Source organism: Onychostoma macrolepis, chromosome 02 (assembly GCF_012432095.1).
Source record: "Onychostoma macrolepis isolate SWU-2019 chromosome 02, ASM1243209v1, whole genome shotgun sequence".
NCBI classification, from domain to species: domain Eukaryota; kingdom Metazoa; phylum Chordata; class Actinopteri; order Cypriniformes; family Cyprinidae; genus Onychostoma; species Onychostoma macrolepis.
Window position 1 is genome coordinate 18527076 of NC_081156.1, and position 16473 is coordinate 18543548.

Here is a 16473-nt window from a genome sequence, read left to right on the forward strand (position 1 = left end):
CCTCCCTTCAGCATTGTGATTCAGCCCTGGAATGCAGCTCCCATTGCAATGCAAATGTCTCCACGTCTGGTTGTTTTGTGTGCGCGCGTTTACGTGCGTGCTTGTTTACTTGTCACTTCCACGACTGACAAATACGCAAATCACAAAGACTGTGCTAATAGAGTTTGCAGAGGCTGTCAAAGTCAAACAGACTGTTTCTCGTATCATAGTTGATATTTATTGCGTGTTCTACCCTGAAGGACCTTTTGCAACTTGACAATGCCATTAACTCATCCTCAGACTCACAACATCTTGTAAGTGTGGCACCTTTACCTTGGTAAACACAAGAGTTCCAGACAGACTGTGACGTGGTTGTTTAACCCCCAGACTACGTTTCAATTTACGGCCGGGATTTACATGAAGGTATCTAAATGGAACCGTTCCTGGCTTGGGTCGTAATTCATTGTGTTGTTTTATGCCTCTAACCCTTGCTTTGTAGAAGAAGCCTTAAAGACAGGATTTTACAATCAAGGTAACAATGCTTCCATTTCAAAAGGTCACACGAAGTCATCTTGATTGCAATCACAACAAAATCTGACATTTGATTCTGCTTCTTTGTTGATATTATAGTTCAGGGCCCACACGACAAGGAAAGAAAAAGTATATATCAACAGAAATAATCAATAATGACATTTATTGACATTAACAAGCGCAGCAATACAACTGAAAATCCCAACGCTCTGTGACCACAAATAAATAAACCCTGTGATCGGCAACTGGAAAATTCTTCGCTTTAAAAGCCACCGTATATGCCAAAGGCAAACAGAGAGCAAAGGTTAAAGGCTGTTGATTAAAACTGACTTCTATTCTTCTATATTTTCTTTCTTTGGACTTGGCTCTAAAACGGTTGAAAAGCTTAACTCTATCGACCCTGGATTTTTCAACGTTGATAAGATAGGCCAATAATATGTATATATATATATATATATATATATATATATATACATATATGGTATGGACAAAAACAACAAAAATGCTACAATAGTTTGTCTAAATAAAAAATAAAAAAATCAATTGTTTTAATGCTACAAGTGAATTTATTAATGTTGTATATTACAATGAATGCAAAAAATAAAGATCACACTTAGCAGTTTTAGCAAAATATTAGCATTTTTAAAGATTAACTTCAAGTGAGTGTTAAAATAAGTTTATTTTAAATAATAAATAATAATAAATAAGTTGAGAATTCAGAATGCACAATTAATTATAAAAAATAACTGATAAATGTCTGATATTACAATTCTATATAGATTGTCTAAATTACTTGTCTAAATTATTCGAAACCTTAAATCATTTTAAGTGAGCTTATTAACACTGTCTTGAGTATGAACATGAAAAGTTGATATGCAAAGTAATATTTGCTAAAGATTAACTTAAAATGAGAGTTAGATGATGGCAAATTTAATTTACATGTAAAAAAAAAAATGAATGAGCATGCACAATCAAATATCCAATAAAAAACCAATAGCCAATAATTGAAAAAAAAAAAAACGTAACAAATTAATACAAGGAAAATAAGTCGATAACTGATTAAATACCAAAATATTGTGCTTACCTACAGTACTTCTATTACAAAAGAAGTTTGTTCATCCTTTCCATAACAAACTGCATCTCATTTAGCATTAAATATATCAGCCATACAGTAATCTATATGTGGTTTGTATTTCTTGCACTTTGCTCTTGGGGCTTGTGCCCTTTCTGCGACCACATTCTGTCTGTGTCGTCTTCCAGGTAATAACTATTTGCTTTTGGGCCATGCTGCTTGTATGATAGTTTGTTTTTCCAAGGGTAAATATATCAGTATCGCAGTTTCAGTGCGAGATGTCACCGGCAGAAAATATCCAGGCTAGATTGTCTGACCAATCTAGGTTTGAGACAACCGTGATTCCTCAACAGAATGGACATTTTCGGCGCTGGTGTAATTCATATCACACACGTCCAGGGCAGGTTCGAAAATTGGAGAGCTGTAACACATTCTGCCTCATTCTGACTCGTACGTAATAGGAGAAAGCAATCAATTGAAAGAACCATGACAACCGAGAGGAACATTAATGACATTAGGCCTATTATTGTGCCTGAAAGTGGACTACATGATTGGATGCTGCCTGCGCAGATAGCCAATTTTTGACAATCCAGCTCTGGTGAGTAATTAGGTGCCTCCATATATTGTGGACACAGTTTCAACTTCCAATGGGAGGATGCTCCTCAGATATGCAAATCTAGACTGTATTACAAGAGGCTATGCTGAAGGAGATACATGAGCACTAGAGTTCAATGGGCTGTATTTCAAACACCAGCCACCAGATAATTAGCCACACGCAAATTTCAATGCAACTGGGGCTTGTTCTCTCCTACTATAACATGGTGGACATCTGGAGACAGTTAGAGATGTCTTATATATGACTATAAAAAATTGATTGAGAGGACTCGTGCATCCCTGCGTACATGGGTGGAGAACTCGGCTTCGACATGTACCAGCCAGAGCAGATCACATCAGCAGAGACAGCCGAGCTGAGCAAGTCACTGCAAACATGAATCAAAAGTCACTTCAAACACGAATCAAAAACTTTGAGGAGGATTTCCGATTAAAGGCTCTCCATTCTCGTGAAAACAGATTCGAGCTGCGTTTCTGTGCTAACGACAGGACTAAAAATGAAAACAATTTTAACAGTAAATGACTGTAAAAATGCTATAGTAAAAAAACGATTAGCCTAATTGATTGAAAATAAGTTCCCTTACTTGTAGTAAGTATGGTGAAAAAACATTTTGTGTAATCTTTCAGTTTTTAGAAGTGAAAAAGAACAAGCAATCTTATAATTTACAATTAAAAATGTAAAAATTGACATTCAAAATGTTTGTGACACTTCACTTTTGAAGATTTTTCGTTGAAATAACTGCTTCTGAATTTGTTTCGTTTCAGTACATTAGGTTTTATGTTGGTAAATTAATGCTTACTGCATTTTTAAGTGCCATGTGTGCTGCTGTCACATATTCTACATTTTGGACTTTAAAATTAAAGTCTTGACTTTGTTTCCCGTTGTTACTTGGCAGTTGTGCTCAGTTTCATTTATCTTGTGTTTTTTGTTAATGAACTTTAAACTTTTATATACTGTGCACCTTCTATATTAGTATTTAGGCCCTTACCTCAATTTATGGAAAAGGTACTTGTGATGAACTTTGATTCATCATGTGGTTTCTCTTCACCAACTGAAGGATGGTTGTCATTATATTCTAAAGGTAAATACAAATTGTAGTATTTTGGTATAGTAACTCAATTTAAATGAATGAAATATAAAGTTTTTTTTTTTTACTTTGAATTTAAGTCCAATCTGTATAACATGAAATGTTGCCATTTTACAGATTGTTTTTACAGTGAACGTTTTATGAAAGAAAATGTCTTAAAATCTGACCAGTCATGACTAAAGGCCATATGCACGTCTGATTCAAACCGCACCCCATCCTTTTGACTAAACCGTACACGCTCAGAAGACTCGAAGTTGAACTGAAGTTTACCTGATTCACCAGGGTCACAGTGATTAAGATGGAGGGGAGTCACAGGTCAGAGCAGTCATGTGCTGACTGAATAAATCATCTTACATAAACGCAGCCATGGCAGGACTGCCAGCACGGTGTCTCTGTCATCAGAATTCTTATTTCACACTGCACTCGGCACAAAAAGAGCAAGCGATCCTTATTTATTCTAAAGCACCAGCCTGAATGGTAGAAATATTCATTGTGCATAGCGAATTCCGTTTCAAGTTTGTTTTTCATCATCAATGCTATTTTTTCCCCCCAAATTCCCTCCAACTCGAACTCTCTGTGATCTGCCCTGTCATCTTACACACTGAACGATGTGAGGAGTATGCTATGGAGGACGTCCAGAGCTTTCATATACCAAGGCTATTTCCTATAGAGACGTGTGGATGAAAGAAAATAACAACACCCTGCTGTAAGAAGTAAACTTATTATCATAGACAGAAACCGCGGAGAACATATTTTCCTTTGTGGGCCCATTTAAAGATTCACCGGAGACACTTTCATTCGTTCGCCTCGCTCCATCCCCATCCTTGCGAATTAGTAAACAACAAGAATGAACACGAACAAGCCTGGAAACTGAAAACAGATAGCGGACGATGAATTGGTAAAGAAAATCAATCGCCTCGTATTGGACTAAAGCGGGTGTAGATAAACACTGTTCTATTGATTTTGGAAGTGTTCTACACATCAGAACAGCAAATTACCCATATCTTGGAAAAATAGGCTTAAACTCCAGTCGCGCTTTTCTTGATCATGTTATTTTGCAGTTCAGTTGTCTGAAAGTGCTTAATTTTGGGCCACATTTATGAGGGGTTCCATTATTGAGGTAAAAGCAAGATGGAGCTCCATAAATCACTCTTGGGTGAAATTAATCACGTGTATGTGCTAATCAATGTTATCCTGCTTCATCTCCTGCGAGCAAACACAGCTTTTGCTGGGCCATTGTCATGTCAGGTGACAGATAGCTCTGATCTAATTATCATACAGAGCCTACTGAAACATTTGCATACAGGCATCCTCACAATCTATGTACTCTCAAACTATTAAAACTGTCAAAGTGTGAAACTTTTGATAAAAAGAGAAAGTCGATTGTTTGCGAAAACATCATATTTTAAAATCTGTTTGTTTGAATATAACATGACACTATGACAACTTTTTTTGTTTTGTGTTTTTAAATAAATTAAAAACCTCTCAGACAGTCTCTCAGATTTAATTAAAATGCCCGCGATAAAACAACAACAGACATGCACGTTATTCTCCATTCAATTGTGATGTGGCTTGTTGTCAAAGAATTTCAGCAAGTCAAAGGTCATTTGGCGTCACTATCATATAGACTTTGGCAAACTATTCTGAACCCAAACAGAATTTCAAGTATTTTCTAACCCTTTGATTATTAGGTGATATATTTCTCAGTATGCTAACATTTAAATGATAAGTTTGTGTACGCAGCTTCACTTTCTTCCATTGAAAATCTATGTTTTGCATCAAATCTTCCTTTAGAAATTATGTATCAGGGTTCTTTGAGTCTTTAGTGAACACCCAACTGTTCAGAATCCATTATATTCCTTTAAAAGGAGAACTGAAAATTTCATATCTTTGCATCCAGTATACTATTAACTAGCATCAACTTGAATAAACCCATCTATCAGTTTCCTTATCATTTCTCAAAAAAAAAAAAAATATTCCTAACATCAGCATTATCAAAAAGGATCATATCTAAGAGGTCTCCTGTTTGTTACGTGTATGGCCTAAAATCCAATCACAGTCCAAGCAGAACACTACAAAACAATCAATATACTGAAGACCACAGTTGCTTAACCAATATTTGCAAGACTAAGATATATTACAGTGTGTCAAATCCAGCAATTTATAGGATTAAAAACTGCATTGCCACAAAGACCGGAAATAACAAAGATTAATATTGTTTTGTATTCGTATGACAAAATAATAACACTGACCAATTAAAATACCATTTCACACATTTTAGAAACACTTGCAACTATTGTGGTTCTTCCTCAGGAATAAAATCTAAAGGAGAAGTCTTGAATTCATGAATAATTTACATAATGTAGAACAATTTTAATCAATCCACCCAGAAATCTACAGGTGCCTGACATAAAAGGACTCAAACAGAGCTACAGTCTGAACATGTTCCCACACCTTTTGATCATTGAATTTCCATGACTTCTCCATTACTTTTTCAGTCATCCTTGATTACTGGATAAGGATTTTCTTAAAATAATTTCAGAGTCTGCACTCACAAAGAGTGATGTCTAGCCATTCTTTTTTAAATATTTAATATATATATTGTTACAGTTTTTTTTAACAAAACAAGGAAAACTAAATATTATCTTGCATGGCTTTTCTGGATCTGGTCAGTTCATGTCCACATCTGTGAGTAGGCAAATCTTACAAATATTAAATTTAGCATCTCAGTTTTAACAGGCCTGACATTAAAATATGGCGAATGCGGTAACAAGGTTCAACAAAGCAACACAGAGAATCTCTGGCATATAAACAAGTACTGACAAAAATAGATGTTGCATATACACGCTGAAAAATACAGTTATTGTTCAGTGTTATCTCTGAAGAAAGGCCTTGAAATGTAAATAACTAAGGACATCACTTTCTGACACTCCACACAACAGATGGAGAGTGAGCACACTGCATAAAATGTCATTGTCAACCCACTAAAACTGAAAAAAAAGTTTAATAGCTACCTTAAATCATTAAGTAAAATCATCACATCACAACCTGCAGTGATGCGGTCAGTGCACTTTTTACTCCTTTGAATTCAATTACAGATAAAAACCATAAAAACACTTTAAAAAGTTATTATTGTGGCAAGGTATATGGATAGATGGAGAAGAAGAAAAAAAAACATTTTTACAGTAGGTTTTGCAGCTTAAACGGCAACTACAATACTTCGACTTCCCTCAAGAAATAATATTAACATTTTAAACTCGTATATTACGTTAATCATTAAAAACAAGAATAAACAACACTATGGAGTGCAGTATTACAACGAGCCTTTTAAAACTCACGAGCTTTGAAAAACAGGAAGCTGCCTACATGAACCATAAACATTAAACACGTAGAAATAACATAATGCAAATGCTATGGGAAAATCACTTATATGTAGCTTAATAGTTTAAAAAAGTATCCGGGCCAATTTTGACAGGCATCATATCCGCGCGCATCCGCCAAAGTCAGTATACGGCATAAGCATAGTCTGTAGGGGTCAAATAGCGCAGGCATATTCAGAGCATTTCTGTTTAATTAAACGCGAAAATTAGATAAGTCTAGTTAATTTCCCTACTCACCTCAATGCTGAGGAGTCGAGAGTAGTCCTGCTTTCGATGTGTATCCGCTGAGCGCTGTGAAGACACTGTACTGTGTGGACTCCCTGTCTCTCTCTCTCTCCTCCCCTGTGCACAGCATCACCTCTCTCTCTCTCTCTGTCGCTCTCTCTCTGAAATCTCGTGCGGTGTAAGCGACAGAGCCGCTGATTGGCTGTCACTCGCTGCGCGGTGACTGAAAGGGATCATGAACATTAAGGGATGCGAAAGTAGTTTGAAAATTAAGCCTGCGTTATATGATATCGTCGCGTCTGTTCAGAGATTTGGGTCACTACTATTAACTCTCTACTTTGATTCAGTTTATCATTAATCTATTTTTGGCCGTGGAGGAAAGAGAAAGAGGCAGAGGCAGCTTTCAAAAAAATCCAAATAACCAAACTTGTGTTTACGTTGCTTTTAAATTAATATTTCTTTCTATTCAATTCTGTCATTTACTCGCCATATTCATGCTATTTTAAACCTGTATGGCTTTTCCGAAGAGCTCAAAAAGAGATGTTAGGAAGAATATTATGGACTGACAGCCTTATCATCATTCACTTTCATTTTTTTTTTCCCCCCATACAATGAAAGTGAATGGTGACTTCAGCTGTCATTTTTACATCTCCTTTTGTGAAGGAAGGTTTGAAACAACATGAGGACGAGCAGGCACATATGACAGGGTTTTCTTTTTTGGGTGAACTATCCCTTTATAAGGCTTCAGAATCCTGAACATGTTATGCGAGATGGAGAACAAGCTTTTTAGTTCATTTTTCAAAGTCTCTGACTTGGTGTCATACATCTATTGACCCTGTGTAGCTGTTTGGGGCATTGAAGCCTACCATTTCACTGAAGTTTTACTGTCCATATATTTTTCTCTTGAGAATCAAAACCCCCTCAAGACCCCTGCCTGACTTCTTTTGCACTAGCACTTTTCTGACTAGTGATAAAATAATTACTGATGTATGATCTCTGGTTATAGAAGCATCTGTATAGTTAGACTCCACAATAAATTGAAATGCATCAGGCCGCCTACATCAGAAGCTATTTAACTATTATGCTATGTTCTTGGCCTTCTTGCATTTAATGGAGTTCTGAATGAAATTTTGGGAGGAGCATGTTTTTCTACTCCTGTCAGTCATAAGGATATATAAACAGCTGCTCAGCTCACTCCCGTGACAACTGTTCTCCAGCATCCTTTATTTTGTTGTATCTCTACTGAATATTAAATTATGTAATCCATGGGGGAAATTTAACACTTGGGCCCTCCATTGCGGACAGCAAGCCAAATCAGTTTACTTTAATAGTACCACTATCAAGGATTAGATCAGGGGTCTCAAACTCAAAAGACCTAGTTGGATACTGTTGTCAATCAGGAGACAAACGTTTCACAACCATGCATTTTATCCATAAAAAGTTATTGGCACATTTATGTAGTTAGCTTACAAAATGGCATGTTTGTTATTTGTGTGCATTCTTGATTGTTGTTGTCAGCTAGACAAGGGGTCTTATTCCTAACTATTGTATTAACAGCATAACTGTTAATAATATATATATGAAGAGTTCAGATGCAAAAGCCTCTAAATGCCATCTGAAATTTTCATCTAAATTAGCATTTTTATCAGGCTCCTTTGTGTAGGTTCAGTAATTTTACTCTAATGGCAATGTTTAGGTGCATTTCTATGCAATTAAAGTGAAATAACTGAACATAAATACAGGAGACTGATAAAAATGCTTATTTTAGAAGAAAATTTCAGATGGCATTTAGAGGCTTTTGCATCTGAACTCTTCATATATATATATATATATATATATATACTCCATTAAACTGTAATGTTGAATGGCTAGTCAATGGTTAAATATCAGGAAAAAATGTTAGGAAATAAAAAAAAAAATAAAAAAAATAAAATATTAGACAAAAATCCTAGAGATATCAGTAGTATTGGCATCAGTGATACATGCCTTCAGTCATAAAAAAGCTGCCATTAAACAAATATTAAAAGTATTCTGCCGTTATGTTTCTACGTTAAATTGAAGATTGAATGTGAAATTATTGCAATATACTGTAAAAGTATATTTTAAAAGTTTAATGTTAGGTGGGAATAATCGTGATTAATCACAATTAATTTCAGAAAAAAGTGTGGTTAATTAGTTTCATTTTTTTAATCAATTGATGGCACTAATATAGCTAAAAGATCACCGTCAACATACAAAGTATACTATATCTCCATATAATATTTTAATAATTCTACCTTTATGACTGTGACAATATCCAAATTTGCATAAAAGAGTCATTATACATGATATATATACACTGTAAAAAAAAATTGAAGCTTTAAATAAAACAAAGATTACTGAAGCATGTTTGTGTCTTTCTACTTCAAATTTTTTTTTTATTTCAATGTTTATTGTATCTTTGTAATAGTTGTGAAATTTGCGATTTCTGAGTGAACATTTCTTTTTCCAAGAAGTAAATATAACACCATTTTTTGTTTGTTTTTCAGTGTACCTCTCATCAGAGGCATAGGTTACTGTTTAGCAAACCTTAAGAAAACTATAGATAACATTAAATGCCAAATCTAAATGCAGAGTGAAAACTGATTTACAGGCTGTATTGAGTGATAAACCATACTCAGAGGAACAAACAAACAAATAAATATATAAATACTGTCAGATTCTGCCCAATAGTTCGAGACTCTTGGAATCAGATAGAATTTGTGAATTGAGTTTGCTTTGATAACTTAAATACTTAGCTATGTATTAAAAGTCAAGCCCTGAAGTCAAAAGCCACATACCATGTTCAGTCATCAGACAGACACCCCATGAAACCTGGTCACACTTTAACGAAGCAAGCCCCCTTCCTGTCGACTCCAAACACTCCTAAACACAATGGGAATTCCTCTAGGCCTGATGATGCCTCATTAGCGGGGGCACAGAATAAAGTTATTGTTTCAGCAGATTTATGACTCAGCATTTAGGAGCAGACTTGAATGATGTGAAATTTCTATTGCTTTGCTCACAAGACCCTGAGACATTTAGTGACAACAGAAGAAATTCAAACAATCGTCTTTGCAATTTTTTTTTTCTTTAAAAAAGAAAAAAAAAAGAATGACCAACACCGCATTAACAATTCGAGTTACCAGGAATGTGACAAGAGCGCTCACAGGCATGATGCTTGACTTTGGAAATGCCACGCGTTTACACACACCAGCTGAATTCCAACTGATGAAATCCTGACATGACCTAAATGTATTCTTTGACATGGCTGATGCACATTCCACTTGACTGCTGACAAAGCAGAAAGTCTTGCTCAAGTCAGCGTGAATAAACCTACAAATGCTTGTACTGTATGTGTTTGTAAAAAATGGAAAAATGGGAAAAGTGCATATATCCTGTATAAAGCTGTACATGCATGTGAAGAAAGAAAAGAAAAGAAAATGTACAGAATAGTATATATGGACTATTGATAACAATACAAATGGTCTTGACTCCAATAAACCAGCATGATACTGAAAATTCTCCTCCTTGCTGTCTCCATGCTAACAGAGATTACTGCTGTAATGTGAAGATGAGTATAAATGTGGTGATGGAGGATGGAACGATAGCGCACATGCTTTACGTTAACAGCCAATCACTCAGCAGATGTTTATGTTTATGCTGCATTAAGTGCTATCTAATCTAGCATAGATACAACACACACTCCATCACACATTAACTATGAAAATAGCATTAAGCTGATTGGAAAGAAGCTGAGATTCATCCAAACTAGTGTGTTCGTATGTGTTTTGCAGATTAAAAAAAAAAAAAATAAAAAAAAAAAAAATAGATATACCCGATCTACAAGGGTAAAAAAAAAGAAAAAAAAGAAAAAGAAAAAAGAGGTCTGTTGTTTCGTTTTCTAATCCAGGTCTGCCAATATGAATATTTTAAAGGATTTCACTGAGGCTTAGGACAGCAAACGATAATCCGCTTTAAATCAGTAACAGCATATTGGCTCAGGCTTATACCTTATACCACCCAAGACAGAGTCAAGGAGCAATGGGCGCAATGTAAAATAATAAGCAGCCCAGATATGTCATGCAATGCCTTCAGTATTTCAAAGAAAAAAATATGTGCACGGAGCAAACGGCAGTTTGTATAACATACATAATTATGCTGATGACTTCTTGTCACATCCGAGTCTTCGTATCGCCATGTTTTTCCGAATGCAAATGTCTGAATTTCTTTTAATGAATGTTGAAACTTCAAGGGCATCTTATTTGCACGCCCTGTAAGGCTGGTGTGTTAAGAGATGAGCTGTAAAGTATCTATTCCCTGAGGATTCAAATGTGAGTCATTGAGGCCTAAGAGAGTAGTCCCGAATGCTCTTGCTGAGCATGGAAAATCGCAGGGGTTGACCCGTCTCCGGCACTGGAATGTGATTTCCACCCTCAGCAAGAGAGCAGATCCCAAGGACCCAGGGCAACATCACTACAGCAGGGGGAAAAATTTATTAGACGTGCTTCTCAATAGACTTTGTCATGTTGCATTTATAGCGCTACTGTCATGGGGAAACAAGAGCGAAAGAGACAAACACTGGCCTAAAGAATTCTAGAAGGACATACAAGTACATGGGTGTGTTTTGAAATAAAACTACCAAAAAAAAAAAAAAAAAAGACGGTAACTTTGCAATAATGTACAATGTGTTAACAGTAATTAATGCATTGGGCAAACTGTAAAAATGATTTTTCATCGTAAATAATTGGAGTATTTTTGGAGTACGTTTTACTAGGATTTGCTTTCTACTTCAAAATTTTCTACTAGCAATTTTTAAGTGAAATTGTTTCTACATTTGATTTTTTTTCAGTGTATAATACACTAACAATAACAACATTTTACAGCATTTTAGTTTTGTTCATTTCCACATAATAATACATTTTTAACTTTTCTAGATGTATAAAGTAACTTGAATGTATTACAAACATTACTATTAATGATATGTAAAAATGATTTAAAATGTATTATTATTATGAAAATGTATATTTTAAATGAATGTTAACCATGATAGTTCATTATACATACAGCATTAACTAACATTAAACCTTATTTCAAAGCGTTAAGAGTAACAGTAAAATAAAGTTCACACAACCAATTTACATTGCATATTTATCCATTGCAATATAAATATATAATCAGTTCTAATGACGATTAACAGCCAAGTCAGTGGTGATGACAGTCAAAATGATTTAATAATATGTTTGATTTGTACGTAACATTAGCATCAATTACCCCTTGATTGTCTTGCATTGATAAAGATGCTGACAGGTGATAAAAGCTGTTGAAAAGCGAATTAACGGGCGATTACGTTAGTATTTTGAATGAGATTTTCTGCTGAGGTGTTGAGCTAATCTAATCTTGTTTATATTCTGAAAAGGCATCTCATGTGGGTTGAGGAAATTACCATTTGAAGGGCGGGAGGCAATCAAATCAATCATATTTTGAGCCGTAAGCTGTTTCATGTGAAATAAAAACAGTTCTCTCGGCTTTCATTGTATTTAGACAGGTCCTTTTTCAACTGTCCATTCTTAATATCCCTCATACTGCACAGAGCCATGGATTAATCAGCCCCCCCCTCGCTGGCCCAGATGGACAGAGCCTGTTCAATGTTATTAAATCCTGAAGTGTTTTGTACTCAAATCATCAACACATTTCACAGCCCCCGTCTTCATCAGATCACATATATATATAGCGTCAGCATGCATTCTGTAGATTTCAAACGGAAAAACATAGAGCGATGTATATACTGTGGGCTAGATGGTCCAGCGATCTCTTTGTGGGTCCTCTGACGATCGCTCAGAAATCTGGGGTTGGCCCACTAATCTAGCTGCATTACTCTTTGCCAAGGGATTACGGAGTGACAATTTCAAGAGGAAGGAAAGATGTAATGCCGCGCTTAAGCCTCTGGTCCTATTAAAAGCCAAATTGTGCTGTGACATCAACACAAGCGCTGCTTCACAGTTGCTAAACATTTCATAAAGTTGATGCATTCTCTAAATGCAAATAAGGATATTTCTGTTCCGTCCCTCAGGAAAATCACTTTTCACACTTGTGCGGTTCCGGCTGTCTGAAGACTACCCTTAAGCACTTGGCATTTTTAAAGCTTTAGAGACTGTTCAGTCGATTAATCCAAGAGGTATGTTTAAATCCATCTTCAAATTAACAAGGCAAAAATGAGAAAATCTTTAGCCAGAGTGTGGCCCGTTTAAAGGCCTTTTCAGGTGCTGGTGTTTTACAAAGCCAATGGACGTAATCCTCTTTTTTTGAAGTGGCCCGGAATCTGCTTTTTCTAACTGGTAAGAACCAGGTCTGAGGTTTAAAAGAGCCTATGTGTGATGACCCACAGAGCCTTTGTCTTGACTGAAGAGAACATAATGGAAGGATTAGTCAGCAATAGTGTTCAGGTATAGAGCTACAATAAGCAGGAGCAGGGACTGTTGAAAACTTATGGTAACATTCACTGGAGGTTGACCCTTTTTTAAAATGAGGTGGAAGGCTTCAGGAAATGGCATGAATTCACAAGTTACTGCTTTATTTTTGCACTGAGGAAATCCCACGGGGAACACAAAATAACTTCAGTCTACGGTAATTAACTTTGGTGCAACCTTTGGTTGGAGAGTGCACTCGACCCTGCAATTCTTTTGCCACAGCACTTCAGCAGCTGCCTCTGACTATAGACTTTCAGCAGTAATGCTTTTATACAAACTAACCACTCTTGCCCATGCAATTTGTAGCACATGTCTCATATCTAAAACACATTAAGGTTGTACAAAGATGAGCATTAATAAGATGTTAGATGAACTCTCTTAAGAGGAACAGTAGCTTTAGCTTATTCATTTATTTTCTGTTCCTTGAACTGTATTAGGCACAGATTGCTTCACTGAAGAAGGATTTCGTCTAAGAGCTACTTGGTTTCCAAGCTGAGTGATTTGGTCTTTAGTGGCTATATTTTCCTTTATTTCTCATTATTATAACACATACAGGAAAATATATAATTATTTTTTTCAAACACTAAATATATTTTGTAAATAGCACAGGTTGAGGAAGTAAACTGGAAAACAAAACACAACAAAAACAAAACAAAAAAAGTTCTAATCAAAATGGACAATATGAATATATTCAGACTGAAACTATATGCACTGTACAACAAAGGCACCCAAATATGTAAGAAATTGTATAACATACCAAAATACTGTATATGATTATGTAAATTATGTATATATACATTTTTAAATGACTAATTTTACAATTTTACCAATTTTGTGGTCTGTAAGATATTTTTTCTTTATGTTTTTAAAGAAGTCTTATTATGCTCACCAAGGCCAAATTAATTTTAATCAAAATACAGTAAATACAATAATACTGCCAAATTTTATTACATAACTGTTAATAACTGTTTTCTAATTGAATAGATCTTAAAACATTTGTTACTACACTGTAAAAAAAAAAAAAAGTTGAGCCAACTTAAAATTTTAAGGCAACAAACTTCAGCAGATTTTTGAGTTTTCTCAACTTGTTGTTTTAAGTTTATACAACAAAAATTTGAGAATCTCCCACAAAAACAAGTTGAGCAAACTCAAAAATCTGCTGAAGCTGGTAAAAAATGTTTTTTTAAGTTCGCTCAACTTTTTTTTTTTTTTTTACAGTGTATAATCAAAGTTGAAAACAGTTGTGCTGTTCATATTTTTGTGAAAACTGTGATACATTTTTTTTTCAAGATTCTTTATGAAGCATTTATTTGAAATAGAAATCTTGGTAACACTTTAGAATAGGGAACACATATTCACTATTAACTATGACTTTTCCCTCAATAAATTTCTAATTTGCTTCTTATTAATAGTTATTAAGGGAGTTATTAAGTTTATGTGTGGGTAGGATTAAGGGATCTAAAATATGGCCATGCAGAATTAGGCATTAATATATGGTTTATAAATATTAATAGTAATATGCATGCTAATAAGCAACAAGTTAATAGCGAGAATAGGTCCTTAAAATAAAGTGTTACCAAAATATTTTCTAACATTATAAATGCCTTTACTGTCTTTCACTTTTGATCAACTTAATGTTGAATTGCTGAATAAAAGTATTAATTTCTTTAAAAAAGTATATATATATATATATATATATATATATATACAGTGCTGCTTGAAAGTTTGTGAACCCGTCAGGATTTTCTATATTTCTGCATAAATATGACCCAAAACATCATCAGATTTTCAAATAAGTCCTGAAAGTAGACAAAGAGAACCGAATCAAACAAGTGAGAGAAAAATATTTTCTTTGTCATTTATTTATTGAGAAAAATGATCCAGTGTTACATATCTGTGCGTTGAAAAAGTATGTGAATCTCTTGGATTAGCAGTTAATTTAAAGGTATAAAGGTTAACGGTAACACTTTATTTTAGGGTCTCTTAAGTTGCTTATTAGCATGCATATTACTAGAATATTAGCCATTTATTAGTAGTAATTAAGCATATATTAATGCCTTATTCTACATCCCTAATTCTACCCAATACCTAAATTTAACAACTACCTTACTAACTATTAATAAGCAGCAAATTAGGAATTTATTGAGGGAAAAAATCGTAGTTAATAGTGAATGAGTGTTCCCTATTCTAAAGTGTTACCAGGTTAATTTAATAATATATATACAGTATATGTGTGTGTGTGTGTGTGTGTGTGTATCTTACTGACCCCAAACTTTCTAACAGTAGTGTATTTCTGTAGATGTGGAGAGTCAGGTCAGGCTAAATTGAAACGTATTTCCAACATGACACCTGTGGTTTGAATTGATGTAAAGCCTCAAGACCTCATTAAATAAAAGACCAGCATCACTAGATGACCAGTGAGCTCAATTTAAGAAACTCTGCACTGAAATTAAAATGATTTTATGGTCTGATTTTACTTACTCGGATTCTGTTTGAAGGATTTCTCCTTTGATTGGTACCTCATTAGCAGGCCCGCAGGAATGTGAGCGTGCAGAACTCCACAAATATATCTAGATGTGGAAAGCCGGCATTCACAAAGTTCTGCACATCCCTGTTTGTTTATGAAAGATTTTGGCTAATTTGATTATGCTTGCAGCTAGCAAAAATTGTCTAATACTCTCAGCTGTTTAACAGATTTTACCGTGTTTAAATAAATCCCACGGCCCACCCCCCAAATCAGCATGGAAAATACGAAGAAAGTCCACAGTTTCCGCGTGGCTCTGCTCATTAGTGAGAGTGTGATCAGCAATGCTGAGCCAGCCATCTTACAAATGAGCACTAGTTTAGGATCAGTTACCACACTGCAGACAATCACTCTCATGTGCCTCTCTGCTGAAAAGACTTTAGGGCCTGAAAAAGGCGAGAGGGGATTGTGAGATGTAAGCCTTTCATTACATGCAATAGATAGCAGAAACCTCCTAAGATGGAAAAAGACATGTAAACATTAAAAATTTAAGACATCTTGAGGTTTGATTTCTTCATACCACTTTGTAACATCTGCTGATATCTGTTTCTCGCTGCCATTTATGGTTGTGGTG

The 16473-nt window shown here is 35.0% G+C and overlaps 1 protein-coding gene across 1 annotated transcript in view; it reads right to left on the reverse strand.

Moving 5' to 3' along the window:
* Positions 1-7020, reverse strand: part of cdh6 (cadherin 6) — a 29506-nt gene extending 22486 nt beyond the window's left edge. The window contains exon 1 of the mRNA XM_058750831.1: positions 6900-7020. The gene's annotated coding sequence lies outside the window, so the exon portion shown is untranslated. The remainder of the gene's footprint in view (positions 1-6899) is intronic.
* Between the last annotated feature and the right edge of the window lie 9453 nt (positions 7021-16473).